This window comes from Tiliqua scincoides, chromosome 1, assembly GCF_035046505.1.
Source record: "Tiliqua scincoides isolate rTilSci1 chromosome 1, rTilSci1.hap2, whole genome shotgun sequence".
NCBI classification, from domain to species: Eukaryota; Metazoa; Chordata; class Lepidosauria; order Squamata; family Scincidae; genus Tiliqua; species Tiliqua scincoides.
This window is the reverse complement of record NC_089821.1, coordinates 60,159,563-60,181,293: the sequence shown is the minus strand read 5'-3', so window position 1 is coordinate 60,181,293 and position 21,731 is coordinate 60,159,563. Positions and strand designations below refer to the sequence as shown.

General features: G+C 44.5%; 1 protein-coding gene across 2 annotated transcripts in view; it reads right to left on the bottom strand.

Annotated features, from left to right (window-relative positions):
* HRAS (HRas proto-oncogene, GTPase) overlaps positions 1–14,596 on the bottom strand; it is a 65,920-nt gene extending 51,324 nt beyond the window's left edge. For both annotated transcript variants that reach the window (XM_066610938.1, XM_066610939.1), the window contains exon 1: positions 14,241–14,596. The gene's annotated coding sequence lies outside the window, so the exon portion shown is untranslated. The remainder of the gene's footprint in view (positions 1–14,240) is intronic.
* Between the last annotated feature and the right edge of the window lie 7,135 nt (positions 14,597–21,731).

Genomic DNA, 21,731 nt, shown 5'->3' with positions numbered 1-21,731 from the left:
AAAACAATCAATCATTTATTGTTCACCTATGGGAACAGAGACTAACATGAGAGAAAGAAATAACCCATGAACAGCAATTGTTCAGCTTACAGAACATTAAAAATGATTTTAAAAGGAGACATGATAAAATATGCTTTGAGCATTTTCACACAAAAGAAAGAAAATTGTATTTAAGTCAGCCTGTAAATGAGAAACCCACACAGGACAGACTATACACCTGCCTTCTCTTCTTCATTAACAATCACTTGTTACACCAATAGTCAAAGAAAGACTAATATAAGTGAAAGAAAACATAGTCTTCCATCTGGTCTTAAACATCTTTACTTGGAAGCAAGCCCCACAAAGTGTAATGAGACTTACCTCCTAGTTAAGCCATTTCTGTCCCACATTGCATATACACAACAGGGATGAAATGTTTATACCTTTGGGCCCAGCAAAAATGGGTTAAATCAACTTCAAACTGAAGCTAAAGAGCCACTGTTGCAAACGAAATATTGTTCATGAGATCGACCTACAAGACTCAGTTAAAGTTAGAGTTTAGATAGAGCTTAGCAAAACTGACAATTTTTAAAGGGGCTGATCTTTGGTACTGATAAAGAAAGAATTATTGTGGCAATAACTTTACAAATAAAAATCCCAGTTATTTAAAGCAAAACTGGACCCGAGGTGTTTATTTTCCAAAGGTGTTGTTCATTCTCAACCTAATTTGAGACATTGAAGGTTGATTCAAAAATTCTCTTTTAGTAAATCCATATTTGTCTCCAAATACCCAACTCCAGATCCTGGGTAGGTGTGTCTACATAAACATAGGCATTTATATAGACAGCTTTCTCACGTTCAAAAAATTAAAGTCTAAAGATGAATCTGTAAAAATGCAGTGTGTTAAGCATCCCCAAATGGAACATGATAGATATTACAGCTTCCATTAAATACATTAGACTGCAAATCTGATGAGATACTTAGCAACACCCACTACCATGCTCTAGTAATTTCTGAGAAACAATGAAATTAACAATAGTATGATAAATTTCATTTAGCTGACCACTAAACCTCTAACACCACAGGACACACTAGAGCAGTGGTTCAACACGACCCGGTTTCTGGTGGGTCGAAGAACTGACAAGCTGATAGCTGACAAGGAACATATACTGAGCCCTATGGAAACTGAAACGGAGTAGCAAGTGCACATTTACTTGTGAGTTAGTGAATGTGCCCTGGTCCACTACAAAGCGAAGGCTGAGGGGAACATGGTCCCGATTCTGTCAACAACAATCACCAATCATACCAGAAGGCATTTTCCCCTCCCCATACTAAGACAGAGGCTTGAGAAGCTGGTATATTGAAACTTTTTTCAGTCTCATAAAGCTAGGTAGGTTCCAACAGAGTGTCATTTTAAAAAGTGGGTCCTGGAGCTAAAAAGTTTGGGAACCACTGCACTAAAGACAAAAACTGAGGAGATGCCAAAGTAACAACTGCACAACAACCTTGAACCCTACTCTATCTCTATTTTTACATCAACCCAAAACTAAGACAGTCAAGTTCTCTAGCTTTGCAGTATCTAGAAAAACTATCAAGCCATATATGGTAATTTGAACAAAGTAAAGGAATAATGAGATGAAAGGAAAGGCGTATTCATCAACCATGAGAATAAGATTTGAGGAATAAAAATGATAATGAAAGATCAGAAGGGGTTAGGGCTGAGATATTCAATCTGTGGTTAGCTCCAAGGGGCATCATGAGGCATCTGGGGGAGAAGGGTGGCCTTAGCTGCTCAGCTCCATGTGCTGCCTCCCTACTTGCTGCTTTTCTGCAGCTGTGAACAAGGTGGGTGAGGCAGTGTGAGGTGGGGAGGTAGTGTGAAACATGGTGGGGGGAGGTGGGAGAGAATGCTGGCTGGGCAGTGGTAGAGTTGCTGCATCTCATCAGCAAGGACGCGCTCCTGGCAGGCTTCAAACTGGGAGGGAAGAATAAGTACAGGCAGTGCAGCGCTTTCCTCTGCTTGGGAAGGAGGGAGCCCAGCCTGCTCTTAGTGGGAGGGGGGGTGTCCAAATGCCACAGCCTGCATTCCTCCATCTTGCCTGGGGGGGAATAGGGGCGGCATCTGCATGCTGGGTTGTATGTGTGTGAGCAGCCCCCATCTACTTTGGGAGTTGTAATCTAGCTTTGTGTGGCTGCAACCCTATCCACACTTTCCTGGGAATAAGCCCCATTGACTCAAATGGGACTTACTTCTGCACCACTGGGTTAGGGAGTTATGGAGAGAACATACACTCTATAAAGTAACAGATTCAGCATGGCACTTCTGTCCTCATCATAGGTATGGTGAGTAACAGCACAGCAGGTAAAGATCCACCATAATGTACTGAGCAGAAGCAACAATAAAACAAGCAAAATATTATTCAATATGCTGTTTGATTGAATAGAGGAGATTAGACCATTTGATAGATTAAAATATGTTTTTGACTTTCAGTAATTTCTAAAACTGGATCAAGATGCCACTGCACAAGTAAAGACATCCTCCCGTATCTGCAGATCCAGTATCTGTGGTTCTCCATGGCCCTCCCGTCCATTACCTTCATTTCTTCCTGCTTCCAGTTAATGATCACTTAGTCTTCTCTAGCATTCAGGCTGCCTGTCTGCTTGCCTTTCCTATAAGCTTACATGCTTATAGTATTTGGTAAAACGTTCTGGCTTAGGGTGGCTGTAAAGAAGAAAAAGGTAATGGACATGGAGGGTGGAGCTAGGGTTTCCCCTTATCCACTGTTTCCAGTATCTGCAGGGGTGGGTGGGAAATGTCCCTTGCTATCTGCAGGAGATACACCTCTATTAAAGTACTACAGCAAATTTAAATCTACATTCAAACTCTTCCCATTTTTCATCTAGCTGCAATTCTAAAGCTTACACAGAGTGGGGTATTAGATATTGCAGTGGTTCTCACACATTTTGCTACGGGGCCCACTTTTAAGAATGAGAATCTGTCGGGACCCACCAGAAGTGATGTCATGACCAGAAGTGACATCATCAAGCAGGAAAATTTTTAACTATCTTAGGCTACAATCCTACCCATGCTTACCCAGGAGTAGGTCCCATTTACTATCATTGTTAAAAGAATATACATAGTAGCTTGTTAAAAGAACAGGTCTGTAACATTTCCACAAATGCAGCCACACACCATAGTACGAGCATCAAGCATCAATTTATTAAAAATAAAATATTGAAATGAATGTCAACCCACCTAGTGGGTCCCAACCCACAGTTTGAGAAACATTGAGATATGGGATACGTCCTACACCAGTATACACCATTGGTTCATGATTCCAGTTGAAATGCATTAAGACTAGTGGCCAAGAGGTATTTATTATTTCTGTCTACAGCCAGACCAATCCCTATCTACTGAGACACTGTAACATGAAAATTGTCAAATCTCATGTTATGTTCCTCCATCACACCAACAAGTTAAGCAGATCTTCTTAAGAAGTTAAAACTTCTCCCTTGTAAGAAATGCTCTGTTTCAGAATTCTGCCCTTTTCATGTCAACAATGATCCTATCACCTTAAGTATAAACTGTTTACTGATCAAGCATACACCATTCAATTTCCTGGAATTCTTCCTGCAGTGCCCAATAATCCACAAAACATATGAGATACCTGACACAAGAGCAAAACTATTCTATGGTGTGATCAGTAGTGCTTGCAGGAAACTAATGTACTCTCACCAAAATAAATCTCCAACACGGTAGAGGAAAAATGAATGTGGCTATGACAAGTTTTCTAGACACAATTAATCTTTCAACCCTCCTTAAAACTGTAAAGAAACAAGAATTCTACTCTGTATAAACTAGCTTATGTCATCACATCTCTCAGTATACAACATAGAAACAGTGAAATGAAGATACTGTTCTATGGCCCAACGAGTCTGCAACCAGCAGGAGAGATTATTTGTACAAATGTAATGCATTAGAAAGCTAGGGAGTTATGCTCATCAACCTTGCCATTCCTACTTGAACTCAGAAACATCACATACAACAGTTGGCCCTGCAGCACAGAGACTCCCTTACCTCTAAGTCTGCTTGTAACAGCAGAGGGTCTGCAAGAGGACAAGGATCACACCTCCACAGTGCAGAGATTCACCACCTGTCAACTAGCTCCCAGGGATGAGTTTCTCACTTTGTTACTGCAAAAATTTATTATGGTTTAAGTAGGTGTCAGCATGAGGGATAGTATTTGGTGGTCATGAGGATCAACTGTTATAGAGGACTGATATTAAACGGGAGGCAGGAATTCATTAGCAATGGGATGAAATGAACAACAAAACAAAGGAGGTCACTTTAGGAATACAGAGAGGACATTATGAATTCGATTAAGTTTAAATGCTGGGGAAAGGATAAGTAAAGCAGAATAGGAAAAGGCCTTTACCTGAGATATTTTCAGGGTGTATTTCAACTATAATATATGAAACTAAGGCTTGATGAGTAGAGAGAGAAGGGACAAGGAATTGTTGGGGATAGTAGTTTGCACAAACAAGTGGATTTTCCTGAAAGAGGAGGTACTCTGAAAATATACCCTTAGATCAGGGGTGTCCAAACTTTTTGACAGGAGAGTCACATCATCTCTCTGACACTGTGTTGGGGGAAAAAAGAATTAATTTACATTTAAAATGTGAATAAGTTTACATAAACGAATATATTAGAGATGGAATTTGTAGGAATGAATGAAGGTCCCACAATAGCCCAAGGCCTATAAACGACCTTATGCAAAGCAAGGCTGGCCTTTGCTGCCGCTGCTACTTCACAGATGTGAAACAGCAAGCAGAGGACGGGGACTTTGGTCCGCAGCTCACACAAGAGGTCAAACAGTCAGCCCTCGCACTAAGAATAGTCACATAGGGCCAGCACTAGTTCTAGCAAGTCTCTGGAGGGCCGGAGGGTCACTGGAGACTGGGGGCTCCCTACAGGCCAGATTGGGGGTCCCTGAGGGTCACAAATGGCCCCCAGGCCGGGGTTGGGGCACCCTTGCCTTAGTTTATGGTAAAAAGTTACACGGGATTACAAATAACTAAATAATACAGGAAAAAAGATTTTAATCATTTTTTATTCATTGCCCAGCAATGAAGGTAATGGTAACCATACCTTAGCATAAGGAACAGGAAAAAATAATAAATTCCTATTATTTATACAGCAACATCCACATCCATGGTGCTTTATACAGTGGTTCTCACACATTTAGCACTGGGACTCATCTTTTAGAATGAGAATTTGTCGGTACCCACTGGAAGTGATGTCATGACCAGAAGTGACACCATCAAGCAGGAACATTTTAAACAATCCTAGGCTGCAATCCTACCCACACTTACTCAGGAGTAAGTCCCACTGACTATCATTCTTAAAAGTACATACATAATAGCTTGTTTAAAGTTCAGGTCTGTAACATTTCCCCAAATGCAGTCACATACTATGGTAGCATTAAGTCTAATATATTAAAAATAAAATATTGAAATGAATGGCGATCCACCTAGTGGGTCCCGACCCACAATTTGAGAAACACTGCTTTATACATAACATAAGCAAAGAACTAATCCCCACCGCAAGCAGTTTACAAACTCAGTTGAGACAGAAAAGAAGGGAAACACAAGGATTAAAAAAGACACAAAAGGTACAAATACACGCATCATGCTTTAAGGTCCCTTGACTATCAGGTACTTGGGATTTTTCCAGACTTTTAGAGTGCCAGTCTGGAACACTAAAAGCCATAAAACACACAAAGCCATTAAAAATACTTCATAAATTACTGTAACAAGGGACTGTCCACAGAGCCACACTGCTGGATCAAGGTAAGAATCCAAAATCCTGTTTTCAACAGTGGCCAGACAGATGCTGCCAAGAAGCTCAAAAGCAGGACACTAAGGCAACAGATCTCCCTCATTGCTGACCTCTCATCAGCTGGTATTCAGAGACTATACAACAAAAAGTTGTGTACTGTATAGCAAAGCACTGCACAGCTGATCAGCCAAGTACCAGCTAGAAAAAGTTCACTTCAGAGTACTGTTCACAGGCATAGGATCAGATATGAAGAAGGGTCAAAAGCTGGTAGTGCAGAAAGGGCTGCACACACGTTTCCCAAAGACGCACAGCACGCAGACCTCCATCCTTCCAGAAAGTAAGATTTGTGTGCTCTCCTTCCCACATTACAGTTCCATCTGTAGATTCATTGCTGATTTTATCTCCTAAAATTGTACGAAATGCAACAACAAATAATCATAGCCTGATTGTGGAAAATATTGAGAGCATATATTCAATTATGGCAGTATTCATGAGTAAAAAACAATTGAATTTTTCTCTAAAATTTTCAGTATTTGTAAAATGCAACTAATAAATTATAAATGATAAAGAGAAAACATCCTTTCCCTTCAATCCTTGCCTGATCTTATAATTCCAGCGCCACACCTCTGTTGAACAAGTAGTAAAAGAAAGAACAAAAAAAGAAAAGATACTCTATGTATCCAGTCAGGCACCTCACACCTGATGACTCATTTCAGGAGACCCTTGCGGGTTCCAAGAAAGGCTGCCAAAAAAATATTCAAAACACACTGCCTTTTTAAAATATACGTACTGTATAAATCTCACATATCCAAATTTTTATGAAAAGTTGTTTGAAATGATCACCCACATATCATTTCCCTCACCTTCCCTTCAACTTTAAAACCATAAGGACAATCTTCCATTAAGTCCTTCCCTATTAAAGGCTCTAAATCTTGTCATGAATCTACCCCATTCATTGCTATGCAAAAATAGTCCACTAAGTCCTGAAGACAATTCTTTTCACTGACAGTGAATTGTAATGAATCCATGTTACTTCCATCTTAAGCTACAGGTGCAAGCAAATATCAATGTTCTCCAAAAAATGTGAAGTTTTATTCCATGAGAGAAGACAGCCCCCATAGAAATGATTATCCACACACAGTTATTAGAAGAAAACAGATTTTCTCAGTTCAAATTTTCATTTCTTTTCATAAAAGTACCAGAATAACACAACTCTTAAGGATGAGGGGATGCAGCTTCAACGAATGAGGGAATCAGGTTTAGGGGAAGCATATAGGACCCAGTACATTCTTTTAAAAAACAAACTACTATGCCTACACCAGGTTCTTGGGAGGACTTTGTTAGCAATATCAGACAATATGAAGAATTATTGATTTAGGTCAATGTAAATTATTTCAGTCAGAAGTAGAAAGCCATAATTTAAACTGTTGATTTCCAGCAATTTTTCCATTAATCAGTCAAGTTATTTATTTCCAAGAGAAAGGAACGTCTTGAAAGGGAAGAGGTCCCTTCCCTTCCCAATGAAGAGTGGAATAAAGGGACCTCTTCATTGAGTGGCATAAACAGAAAAGTTGTTGGCAACCTTCAGTCTCGAAAGACTATGGTATCGCGCTCTGAAAGGTGGTTCTGGCACAGTGTCTAGTGTGGCTGAAAAGGCCAATCCGGGAGTGACAATCCCTTCCACACCGGGAGCAAGTGCAGTCTGTCCCTGGTCTGTCTCCCTGGCTATGGGCCTTCCTTCTTTGCCTCTTTGCCTCAGACTGTTGGCCAAGTGTATCTTCAAACTGGGAAAGGCCATGCTGCACAGCCTGCCTCCAAGCGGGCCGCTCAGAGGCCAGGGTTTCCCACTTGTTGAGGTCCACTCCTAAGGCCTTCAGATCTCTCTTGCAGATGTCCTTGTATCGTAGCTGTGGTCTACCTGTAGGGCGCTTTCCTTGCATGAGTTCTCCATAGAGGAGATCCTTTGGGATCCGGCCATCATCCATTCTCACGACATGACCGAGCTAACGCAGGCGTCTCTGTTTCAGCAGTGCATACATGCTAGGGATTCCAGCATGTTCCAGGAATGTGTTGTTTGGAACTTTGTCCTGCCAGGTGATGCCGAGAATGCGTTGGAGGCAGCGCATGTGGAAAGCGTTCAGTTTCCTCTCCTGTTGTGAGCGGAGAGTCCATGACTCGCTGCAGTACAGAAGTGTACTCAGGACGCAAGTTCTGTAGACCTGGATCTTGGTATGTTCCGTCAGCTTTTTGTTGGACCAGACTCTCTTTGTGAGTCTGGAAAACGTGGTAACTGCTTTACCGATGCATTTGTTTAGCTCAGTATCGAGAGAAAGAGTGTCGGAGATCAGAAAAGAAATTGCAACAAAAAGGACCTTACCATTAGATTATACACAATCCTAGGCATGTTTTCTCACAAGTAGGTCCCACTGGACTTTGGAGTAATGGGACATGCGCTAAAGCAGTGTTCCTCAAACTGTGGGTCATGAGCCAATTTCAGTGAGTTCCCATTCATTTCAATATTTTATTTTTAATATATTAGACTTGATGCTACCATGGTATGTGATTGCATTTGGGAAAATGTTACAGACCTGTACTTTTAACAAGCTACTGTGCATATTCTTTTAACAATGATAGTAAATGGGACTTACTCCTGAGTAAGTGTTGGTAGGATTGCAGCCTAGGACAGTTAACAATTTTCCTGCTTGATGATACCACTTCCAGTTATGATATCACATCAAGTGGGTCCTGACAGATTCTCATTCTAAAAAGTGGGTCCTTGTGTTAAATGTGTGAGAACCATTGCTCTAAAGCAGTGATTTTCAAAGTGGGCGCTAGCGCCCCCCAGGGGGCGTTGGAAAGATCCAAGGGGGCGTTGAAAGTAAAATGGGCGTTAGGGGGGTGATGGGGACAAAGTGGGCAATAGGGGGCAGTGACAGGTCAGGCCAGGTGAAAAACCCTGGCTGCCACCAAAAAAAAGGGGTTCCAGGTGGCCAGCATTAGAATTTGGCGCGCTTTGTCCTTGCGCGCCTCTGATTTGTTTTTCTCTGCCTGGAGTCAATGAGCGGGAGAAGGAGGCTCCTCCCCCCTCACCACTCAGAGCGCTCCAGACTTCTGAGGCAACAGCCTCGTGAGTGCTCTTCCCCTGCGCCGCTTTGCCGCCCGCCTCCCTGCTTGTGTGGCCACAGCCTCAACGCTGGTCGTGGTGCCTGCCTGCTGCCTGTGTGGCCACAGCTGCTTGCCTGTGCCGTGTGCCTGCCATCACCACCACAGCCTCTGCAGCGGCGTTGTGCTGCCTGCCTGCCTGCCTGGGACCAACCCAGCTCAGCAGCAGCCTTCTCCATTGATATCCAGGTAAAAGAGGAGAAGGAAGTATAAGTGTGCAATCCTGAGGCTGTCTACTCAGAAGTAAGTTCCATTATATTCAGTGGGACTTACTCCCAAGAAAGTGTCTTAAGGATTGCAGCCTCAATACATTACGTTAAAAACATTACTCATCCTACTTGTGTCTACTCATAAGTAAGGTCCATTACTCAGTTGGGCTCGCCCCCAGTCCAGCAATCTCCCCCTCCCAACCCCCCTGCACCTGCAGCCTCTATCTCCCAGTCTGAGCCCCATCCCAGTTGTGTCTACTCAGAAGTAAGCCCCCTGAAATGAAGTGGCTTGGATTGCAGCCGAACTAGTCTTGCCCCCCCAACCCCTCTGGACCTGCCTGCAGTGCCCCAAAGAAAATCCCGTCATGCATGCACCCCCCCCACCCCAAGATAAAAAATATATGCAATATATTTATACATATTTATTTATAAATTTATACATATACAAGATGGTTGATGCTAGATGCAAAAAAGTTGGTTGCAAAGTTTGCTGCAAGTAGTGGTGTGTGATTTGCACAGGTGTTTCTTGACTTGGCCTGCTGGAGATTTCTGCAGACTCTGCAGGGAAGGTTGGTTGCAAAGTTTGCTGCAAATAGTGAGTGCATGCTTTGCAAAGAATTTGCATATTCTTGTTCCAGAATAAAATATGGCTCCAACACAGCAAACAAAAAAGAAGTGTAGGCAATACAGTGTGGAATATCTGAAATATGAATTTGTACCAGCACCAAATAACGAGCAGCAACCAATGTGCCTACTGTGTGAGGGAGTTTTTTCAAATGAAGCCATGAAACCTTCCAGGCTCCTACAACATTTGAAGAAAATGCACTCTGATAAAGCAGACAAAAACTTAGCATATTTTCAGTCACTTCGGGAACAATTACAGAAAAGGAAAATTATTGTAAGTATGTTTGCTAGCACTTCACAGCAATCCAGTGATGGTTTGCGTGCATCATACGACATCTCATTGCTAATTGCTAGATCTGGTAAGCCTCATACAATTGGGGAACAGTTTATTCTTGCCAGCAGTCAGTGAGGTTCTGCGCACAGTTCTACACAAGTCACCCGAACAAATTATTAAAGCTATTCCTCTCAGTGATAACTCTGTTCAAAGAAGAGTGGATGAAATGGCTGAAAATATTGAAGACACATTGTGCAACATGCTTAGAACAATAGAATTTGGTTTACAATTAGATGAGTCTATTCTTCCAGGCAATCAATCTTTGCTTCTTGCTTATGTTCGTTTTGTCAAAGATGAAAGTTTGGTTAAAGAGCTGTTATTTGCAAGATAACTAGAAACAGATACAAAAGGGGAGTCAGTATTTCGTGTTGTTGAGACTTTTTTCAAGGAGAAAGATATCCCGCTTACCAACATTCTTGCTTGTGAAACAGATTTTGAACATTTGTTGTTGCACACAGAAGTTAGATGGCTGTCAAAGGGAAACTGCCTGAGACGTTCCTATTCAGTTTTTGGAACAGTTGTTGAATTCTTCCAAGACTCCAATCCTGTTCTCTCTGATGAACTAAGAAACATCAAGCATGATACCGCCTACTTGTCTGATGTATTCACAAAGTTTAACGAAGTTAATCTGCAACTGCAAGGAAATGAGATTAGCCTTATCAAAGTCAAATCTGTTCTCTCCACGTTTCGCTCGAAGTTACAGTTGTTCAGACGTAACATAGCCTGTCGTGAGCTCTTTCAGTTTCCGAGCCTCTCTGAATTGGAGAAGAAGAGCATACCAGACGATAACCTACAAGTGTATTGTGCACACCTGGATGAGTTGCACAGAGACATGTCTGATAGATTTCAGGATCTTTTTTTGCTTCAGATACCAGACTGGGTGATAAATCCATTCCTAGATATCGGCAATGATGAAACAGGAATGGTAGAGGAAGAACTTATTTCACTCCAAAATGACATTGAGCTCAGGCCAAAGTTCAAACAGTCATATCAAGACTTTTGGTTACAAAAAAATTTTTTTGACCGATACCCTGCACTGTGGAACAAAGTTAAAATGTACTTCATTGCTTTCCCTACATCATATTTAGTGGAGCGAGGCTTCAGTGCAGTCGCCTACCTACTTTCCAAGCAAAGAAACAGACTGAACATTATTGAACGTGGGGATCTAAGACTTTTCCTTAGTTCCTTCCAGCCAGATGTTGATAAGCTGATATCCCTACACCAAATACATCCATCCCATTAAACTTGTGAAGACAACACAGTTGCAGAAGAGATGCAAATTTAGCTTTTTAAAAATGTTATTTATTTAAAATGTTAAATGTTATATATTTAACTTTAAATACTGTTTACTAGATTTATTTGTCAAATACATACGCTTTTTTATAGTGTTGTATTACTTGTTTTGAATTTGCAGTAGACTATTAAGCAAAGAGGTAGGGGCGCTAGGAATTTTTCCTGGGCCTCAAGGGGGCGTTAGCCGGAAAAAGTTTGGGAACCACTGCTCTAAAGTAACTATGGATAGGCTTGCAGCCTCAGCTCCAATGAGATGCTTCACATATGAAATGTGCATACAACCACCAGTCAGTTTAGCTTTTTCTGATCATTATTAAACAGATATTAAATAATTGCTCATCTTCCAGACTGCCAATTCCCAAATGTTATGGTAGGCCCCGCCAAGAGGATTACCACCAGATTGGTGGATTGCCAGTAGCCAAGTGTCTTGAGAGAATAATGTGGCAGAAGGGCCCCTGGAGCAGTGATTTCTACATCCATAGGGTGGGACTCACAGGTGGATTCTGCATAAAGACAATGTTCCACTGGGAACTACTACACACTTAGTCAGTGGCCAAATCCCACTGACTGGAATGGCTTTTGTCTTTAGCAACAGGATGTGAACTTCTCCCACACTGCTTCTAAAGGGAATAAACACATTCCTATCCTGGTTCAACATAGGCTGATGATATTGCTTAACTCAAAGCAAGGACACAATCCTGTGTAAAATGTTTAGCCTTTTAAAGATTCAGCAGCTCCCTATCGATTGGGGGGGTTGGTTGGAAAGAGATCACATTCCTTAAGCACCCTGCATCAAATTTCTAGTATCACAGGCAATCAGGCACCTGGGATTTTTCCCCACCATTAGTCCAAACACTGAGAATAGGAGCCCCCAGAATGACTCTCAAGTGACAACTCATAGCACTAGGAGGGGCATCAACTCACATGGAAGGAAGCCATGTTAACCCCTCCTTAATCAGTGCAGAGTCATACCAAAACAGCTACTACAAGCTAGAAAGCAACATAGGATCAAAGAAAAGGATTAAGAATTCCAAAAGGGCACTGGAGAATACATAAACTCCCTATATGTGCAAAGACAGCACTGCTCCCAAGGCCATTCTCTCTTAAAGCCTTCCAGAATGACAAGATGGACAATACAGTATTCTTATTTGGACATGCCAGAACAACAGCAACCACCTTGAACTGCAGCTGGGAACAAACTTTATTGTATCATCTCAGACCACTCCCTAAACTGCAGATGGATGCCATAGCAAAAACAGTGGTACCCAGAGACCAGGCAACAGCAGGGGGTGAGGAGGGATTCTGGAAGAAGAAAACAAAACATGCAAAGGAGGTATCACAGCTGGCTTGTGGGTTTCTACTGGAGGATGTAAAACCCCTCCCATTCTTCTCCCACTTCTCTAGCCCAACAGGATGTGTTTACTGAAAGCAGAGTCACTGTAAACCTAGGCAAGCAGGTGATTCTGAACCCGCCTTTCACCTTCCCCCACCCCATTCCCAAAGCCTGTCAGAGTCTGGAATACAACAGCTACAGGGGGGAAATGCCAAGACAGTGCTCCTACTTCCTCCTGAAAGCAAGCTGTCCAGATTCACAGTCATTAGAAACTGTGATAAAGCAGCTACTGGAGTGGGACATAGGAGCAACATACTCAACTCGCCCGTTGCCACATCAATCTACACACACCCTACATATATACATCTGCCTACCCAAAAGTCTGGAGAGAGTTGCAAACTCCTCTCCCCCCCCCCAAAAAAAACACAGCCCCACAGGTTTGATGTTTATAAGTTTTGGTTTTTTAAATTGGATTTTACAATAGGAAGCACTAACAATAAAGGGGAGGAGCCAAGAACCTCTGAATGAAACCCACTTGCCTGAAAACAAGGTGGCTACTCCTTCTCCACCCTCCAACACACTGCAGTCACCCCCTACCCTCCATCTACATCAGCCATTTTCAACCACTGTGCCGCGACACATTTGTGTGCCACGAGAGGTTCACAGGCGTGCCACAGGAATTTGGAGGAAGGTCATTTATCAGGGGGGTCAATGGGGGACGCAAGCCCCCCACTGGTAGCATAGTATGCCTTGTCAACTGGCAAAAACCTGATGGTGTGCCTTGGCAATTTTAGTGCCTTGTCAGTGTGCACATGAGGTGAAAAAGATTGAAAACTGCTGGTCTACACCAGTCAGTGTAATTGATTTTCCCCTCACACAGACTCTTCCAGTGCTGCTTCCCAACAGACTGTGCCATTTCTCCCCCACTTCCCTACAGATCCTGCTTCCCAAAAGAAGTGCCACCCCCTACCCTGTGCCACCCCCGCCTCAACTTCCCCTTTCTAATTGTGACCCTGCCTGACTCTCTTCTGGGGGGGAAGGGATTTCTGGTTACAGGAGGGGCGGAAGCAGGTTTGGCCTTCACAGCCCACTCTGGGGACTCGGATCACAGCTGCTGCTGCTGCAGCTGAGCTCCAGGAAGAGACCCAGTCAGGGCAGCCCGCCTTTCTGGGCCCAGGAGAGGGAAGCCAGCTCTGCAACGCCAGGCTGCAGCCGGCAGCTCCCCGGGACACGCCGCCTGAACCACTGCAGTGCCTCCTCCTCCTGCTGCTACTACACCCACCGCCCTGAACCTTCCCAGCGGCAGCAGCAGGGTGCGAGAGGAGACGGGGGACGCCCACAGAGCCGGAGCCACTCCACCCCTGCCTTCCCGCTTCTCCAGGCGCCTGCTGCGGATCGCTCTGCAGGCAAGAAGAGGCAGCCCCCCAAGCCAAGAGATACGGGGGGAGAAGGGAGTAGTTTACTTACCAGCTGCCTGCCCCCCACCCGGCTGCTTTCCTTGCAAGCGGGGCTGCTGCACTTTCTCACAAGGGGGCTCTGCAGAGGAGGCGTGGTGGAGAACGCAAAGTTTGCATGGGGGGGAAGAGGCAGCCCCCCCGGACAAATCCCCAGAGCCGCCTCTGTCCCCTCGCTTGCAGGAGCCTGGCAGTCAATGCTGATCGGTGGGCTCGATGCAATGCTGAACTTTCCACCTGGGCGGCGGCGGAGCGCCCTGCTTGCAGCGCCCTCCCCGCATTGGCACCGAGCACCCAGGCGCCCTCTCGCTCAGGGGCGGCGGCGGCGCTCGCACAACGTCTGTGTGTGCACAAGGCGAGCCCGGCCAGGCAGGCGAGCAGCAGCAGCACACGCCCAAACTCCGCTCGTCACTCACCACCGCCCGGAGCAGCTGATAGGTGCTTGAGCGCAACCCTTCGGGCGCCGGAGAGCGACTCCCCCGCGCCTCCGACCTCGTGGTGGGCTGCGGAGCCTGTCAATCACAAAGCCCAGGGCTCCCCCCTGGCCCCGCCCGGCGCTGTTGCTGCTGCCGCCGCTGCCTGGTCTGGGCACTGGGAGGTCTGAAGGAGGGAGGAAGCGAGCAGAGTGCGGGGAATCGCCCGTCTCCCGGCTTATTTTTAGAGCAGGCTGGTTCCTGCATCTGCTGGGGCTGCCACCCTAGCCACACTTTCCTGCGAGTAAGCCCCGTTGACTCTGATGGGACTTACTTCTGAGTAGGCATGCATAGCTCTCAGGCTGCCATCCTAGCCACACTTTCCTGGGAGTAAGCCCCCTTGACTCTTATGGGACTGACTTCTGAGTAGACAGGCACATGATTGGGCTCTCAGGCTGCAACCCTATCTACACTTTCCTGGGAGTAAGTCCCATTGACTACAGTGGGACTTACTTCAGAGTAGACATGCATAGGATTGGGGTCTCGGGCAGCAATCCTGTCCACACTTTCCTGGGAGTAAGCCCCACTGATTATAATGGAACTGACTCCTGAGCAGAAGGCACAGGCTTGGGCTCTAAAGTAGCCCCTCCCTTTCTGAGGGGTGGGGGTTCTTCCCCCCTTTGCTCTGTTCAGTCCAGTGTCGCCTCCCCGTTTCCTTCCTCCTCTGTCTTTCCTTTCGAAACCACCCATTTCTGGACGTGGCCAGGCTCTGTCGTCGCCGTGCCTGTTCCGGCTCTCCCCGCCTTTGCGCACTTTCCTCATCATCCTGCAGCTGCTACTCCTTCCCACTGGGTCTGTTGTCTGCGCTCCTGCTCCCCCCCCCGCGCAGGGAGGGGTCGTGCGAGGGGCCTGGCTGTGAACTGAACAGTGTGTGTGTGAGCAGACCACGCCCGCCCCCTTGGAATCACACAAAGGAATGGACCTGGGGGGGGTCGTGCAAAATTCACCTGGCCTCTGACCATTAAGCTGCTCCTCTAAAATACTGCCCCTCTTAGCAACAGAGCACAAGCCTATGCATGTCTACTCAGAAGTAAGTCCCATTATAGTCAGTGGGGTTTACTCCCAGGAAAGTGTGGACAGGATTGCAGCCACAGATCACAAATGCTCTTTAGAGCATGTTCTCAAAAGCTGTTAATGTTAGAGCCCAATCCTATGCATGTCTACTTAGAAGCAAGTCCCATTATAGTCAATGGGGCTTACTCCCAAGTAAGTGTAGATAGGGTTGCAGCCTGAGAGCCCAATCATGTGCCTGTCTACTCAGAAGTCAGTCCCATAAGAGTCAAGGGGGCTTACTCCCTGGAAAGTGTGGCTAGGATGGCAGCCTGAGAGCTATGCATGTCTACTCAGAAGTAAGTCCCATTATAGTCAGTGGGGTTTACTCCCAGGAAAGTGTGGACAGGATTGCAGCCACAGATCACAAATGCTCTTTAGAGCATGTTCTCAAAAGCTGTTAATGTTAGAGCCCAATCCTATGCATGTCTACTTAGAAGCAAGTCCCATTATAGTCAATGGGGCTTACTCCCAAGTAAGTGTAAATAGGATTGTAGCCTTAGTTTGTGGGGGGTAAGCCCCATCTTTTAGCCATCCTACTGTTTAATCACCACCATTGTGAGAATGCCATTAAAAGATGCGAAATCAATTAACTGAGTGTGAGCATTCAAAAAGTGGCTGTGCAGTTCTCCCCCCCCCCTTCTTCAAAGCATGTTTATGAGAAGATTTCAGTTCTCTATAACCAGCAAAATGCACATCATGATGGCAGGGGTGTACGTGAATAAGGGCATGAATGTATGCACACAGCCAGAGGGTCTGTATGGGGGTTATCCTCAATACTGCACATCAGTGTTTCTCAAGTGGTGGGTTGGGACTCACTAGGTGAGTTGTGAGCCAATTTCAGGTAGGTCTCCATTCATTTCAATATTTTATTTTTAATAGATTAGCCTTGATGCTACCATGGTATGTGACTGCATTAGGGGAAATGTTACAGACCTGTATTTCTAACAGGCTACTATGTATTTGCTTTTAACATTGATAGTAAATGGGACTTACTCCTGGGTAAATTGCAGCCTAGGATTGTTAAAAATTTTCCTGCTTGATGATGTCACTTCCAGTCATGAGATCACTTCTGGTGGGTCCTGACAGATTCTCATTCTAAAAAGTGGTGCTTGGTGCTAAAAGTTTGAGAACCTCTGCTGTACATTACTCCCAAAGGCAATGCTTTAGGTTCACATATATCGCCTGAGAACCTCTGAGATATGATTGCTTCCAGTCCCTCGTGCATAACACATGTATTGGCCAGGTCTTATGTTTTCCAATAGGAGTGAATAGCAGCCACCCATATATCAAAGAGAACTTAAAATGGAACACTGGATGGCACCACTGGGATGGGGACTAAGTGTACACTATTCTCCAGGTGATCACAGTGTCTGGGGGCAGACGCAGACTTTGTCCCTGTTTGACAGCCTTCTTTGTTGCAGCCAGTTTACTTTGTTCCATATATGTCAATAGACACCTTTCGTTTGTATAGTGTGCATGCTCATTAGGGAAAGTGAGAGTTGAAATGTTGTGGGACTACAAGCCACAGAACCATCTACAGTGTTATGTATATATAATTCATTTTCCTCTTCCCTCAATTATCCATATCATGTTCTACATCAACTTGTAACTTAGTTTTCCATGACAGCTTTTCAACATTTTCACATGTTGAAAATGGTAAAAAATGGTATTTCCCTCACACACATTTTAATTGTACATAATCCAAATGCAGACATTCTAATTTTACATGTGGGGAGGACTGGGACCATGCCAGTTGGCCCCACTTCATTGGCATATCCATTATCCATGTGTTAGGCATCACATTTGCATAGAATCCTATGCACATAAATTCAAATACACATACCCATAGACTCCAGTCAAAAGTTATGCATGTGGGTGCTTTGCAAATATAATGTCTGATGTGTCTCCATTGGATACAGCAGGGAGGTAAGTCCAGCAGGTTCAAGTGAATGCCTCTGCCGTATTTGCAATTATCAACATAGAACTACAGAGGCTGAGATCAGAGGTAGAAAAATGGCAGCTCTTTTGGAATGAGCTGCCTGAAGCAACAGCTTCATGTTAAGGCTGGCCCATGAACCTGTTTCATTATGTAGGAGTATAACCCCTCCTTTAGCATATTTCATGTGATGATTACAGACTATCCTACAAGCGTCTGATATCACGCCTTAGAATGACCCTGCAGGCTATTCCCATTCTGATAGGAGGCTGAGTGTAAAGTTTTTATACTGGAATATTTTTGATAATGTAAATATTAAGATCCCAGTTCTGTGCCAAACATACATGTGATAAATTATGCAACTCAGCACATTTTATGGAAGTTATCTTGGTTTGTCTAAACTTGCTCGATTTGTATGACTTATGGAGAACTCAAATTTTCTTTTTCTTTTAATCTTGCAGAATTTCTGGCAGAGCCTGACAGAAAGAAAAGTTGTAGAAACAGGGGTGTTTGAGTAGAGCATCATCACTGGATGCCATAAAAGTTCAACAGGGATTGTGCAAAGGATCAGACTGCAGAAATTCTATCCTAGAATTGGTGGCATCCCCATAGCTACACCCATGTCCCACTAAGACCACAGAACAAAAAAATAAACTTTAAATTTCTTCATTTGTATTTGTATTGGCAACCTTCAGTCTCGAAAGACTATGCTATCGCGCTCTGAAAGGTGGTTCTGGCACAGCGTCTAGTGTGGCTGAAAAGGCCAATCCGGGAGTGACAATCCCTTCCACACCGGGAGCAAGTGCAGTCTGTCCCTGGTCTATCTCCCTGGCTATGGGCCTTCCTTCTTTGCCTCTTTGCCTCAGACTGCTGGCAAAATGTCTCTTCAAACTGGGAAAGGCCATGCTGCACAGCCTGCCTCCAAGCGGGCCGCTCAGAGGCCAGGGTTTCCCACTTGTTGAGGTCCATCCCTAAGGCCTTCAGATCCCTCTTGCAGATGTCCTTGTATCGCAGCTGTGGTCTACCTGTAGGGCGCTTTCCTTGCACGAGTTCTCCATAGAGGAGATCCTTTGGGATCCGGCCATCATCCATTCTCACGACATGACCTAGCCAAAGCAGGCGTCTCTGTTTCAGTAGTGCATACATGCTAGGGATTCCAGCACGTTCCAGGACTGTGTTGTTAGGAACTTTGTCCTGCCAGGTGATGCCGAGAATGCGCCGGAGGCAGCGCATGTGGAAAGCGTTCAGTTTCCTCTCCTGTTGTGAGCGGAGAGTCCATGACTCGCTGCAGTACAGAAGTGTACTCAGGACGCAAGTTCTGTAGACCTGGATCTTGGTATGTTCTGTCAGCTTCTTGTTGGACCAGACTCTCTTTGTGATTCTGGAAAACGTGGTAGCTGCTTTACCGATGCGTTTGTTTAGCTCAGTATCGAGAGAAAGAGTGTCGGAGATCGTTGAGCCAAGGTACACAAAGTCATGGACAACCTCCAGTTCATGCGCAGAGATTGTAATGCAGGGAGGTGAGTCCACATCCTGAACCATGACCTGTGTTTTCTTCAGGCTGATTGTCAGTCCAAAATCTTGGCAGGCCTTGCTAAAACGATCCATGAGCTGCTGGAGATCTTTGGCAGAGTGGGTAGTGACAGCTGCATCGTCGGCAAAGAGGAAGTCACGAAGACATTTCAGCTGGACTTTGGACTTTGCTCTCAGTCTGGAGAGGTTGAAGAGCTTTCCATCTGATCTGGTCCGGAGATAGATGCCTTCTGTTGCAGTTCCAAAGGCTTGCTTCAGCAAGACAGCGAAGAAAATCCCAAACAAGGTTGGTGCAAGAACACAGCCCTGCTTCACGCCACTTCGGATGTCAAAGGGGTCTGATGTGGAGCCATCGAAGACAACAGTGCCCTTCATGTCCTTGTGGAAGGATCTGATGATGCTGAGGAGCCTGGGTGGACATCCGATCTTGGGGAGAATCTTGAAGAGGCCGTCCCTGCTGACGTCCCTGCTGACGTCACTCTTCATTAGAGTGCTTTCTTCTCCCATCATTTTTTCTTCTTTGAAATCTATTGAGCAACATCTTTAAATGAAGTACAGCCTCACCTACAAATGCTTGGTGTGGGATTCCAATAGTTTCAAACAAATATTTAAAAATTGAAAGGTGAAATAAATCAGAATTCCAAATAACATAAAAGGTGTGTTAGAGAGTGCAACTCTATGCATGTTTACTCATCATAAGTAAATTACACTTAACATCCATTGCCTGTGGCTCCTGTTGTCCCTCAGCTAGTGACATGAAGAAAGGAAGCCTCTATTCCCCTGCTGCAGGGGCATTCATCCATCTGCACCCTCTCTCCTATCTGTCTGTCTGTGTCTGTCTGCATTTGGGGACAAAGCAGACTGACATTTAGGCAAATATTTTCAGTGTTCTTCCTGCTGAGCCTGGTAGTTCTTCTCAGTTCAGGTACTTTGAAAAGTTTCAAAGGCATCTGAGTACTCCTGCTGAAAACCTCAGTGCTCCTGCTATAGAGGTCCCATTCCTATACTCCATCATTACCCTTCAACTACACCATGCATAGCAGATTAGTTACTCCAATCATGTTTCACAGGGTTCATAGTCAACAATATTTTATCTCCTGAGTTTACAGTCACTAGTTAGATAAACCTTGTTTAGTCTGTGGCAAAGTCTCTTGGGGCTACGAAAATGATTTCAGGTCATTTTATGAAACAAATACATAAATGTGAACTCCTGATGCTGCACCATACACACTAGCCAGCAGTCAATGACTGATCACTACATAACTGCAAACTCCCTGTCACCTTAGGAATAATAAAATACTTCCTTCAGTACTCCAGGACTCCCCTAAGCCCTGCTGATCAGAGGGGGATGTTTGAAGGGTAGCTAGTCTATTTGGAATAATCCTCCTCCTGAACTGTTACATATAGAGATTCCACTTGTCCCGTTGATGTTAACTTACTTTTGCCTGAAATCTTCAAATTCAGGAAACTTTCAGTCTGCAAAACCTCAGGACAGAACGTCACATATTTTGCAAAATTCTCTACATGTCTGTAAGGGAGAGGATCCTGTATTATAACCAAGTTTGTATAGAGATAGTAACAGAAAAATTGTCACAGGGAGTCTGATGTTTGACATTACTGGAGCAGAAGGCATCAGATCTATCCCACTGATTATTCTTTCAGCATTCATTCATGTAAACAAACATACCTCTAAAAGTAATTCCTTTTTATAAAGAAAAGTGCTTTAAAAAGTCACCAACAGTTCAGAGAGCTTTGTGTTCCCAGAAGTAATGAGACTATGTGCATAAAGATCTCCCAGGCTAATTACCATTTCACCTACTGTTGCTTCTAATGGAGGTTTTTTTTTAAAGAGATGGCATAATTTTTCCTCCTGGAATAACTTGTGAGTTAAGAAGAGCCCTACTGGATCAAACCAAAGGCCCATCTAGTCCAGCTTCCTGTATCTCACAGGCCCACCTGATGCCCCTGGCCCACCAGATGCCCCAAGGAGCACACAAAACAAGAGATCTGCATCCTGTTGCCACTGCATTGTATTTGGCATTCAGATATAGCCTACTTCTAAAACCAAGAGGCTGCATATACCATCATGGCTTGAACCTGTGATGGACTTTTCCTCCTGAAATCTGTCCAATCCCCTTTTAAAGGCATCTAGGCCAGGTGCCATCACCACATCCTGTGGCAAGGAATTCCACAGATTAATTAAATGTTGGCTAACAAAATATTTTCTTTTGTCTGTTTTAACTCTCCTGTCACTCAATTTTAGTGTATGTCCCCTGGTTCTGGTGTTATGTGAGAGGGAAAAGAACATACCTGTATCCACCCCCTGCAAAATTTTGTACATTTCAGTCACGTCTCCCCTCAGGGGCCTGTTTTCTAGACTGAAGACCCCAAATGCTATAACCTGTCCTCATAAGGGAGGTGCCCCAGCCCAATAATCATTTTGGTTGCATTCTTCTGCAGCTTTTTCAGTTCCACAATGTCCTTTTTGAGATGTGGTGACCAGAATTGA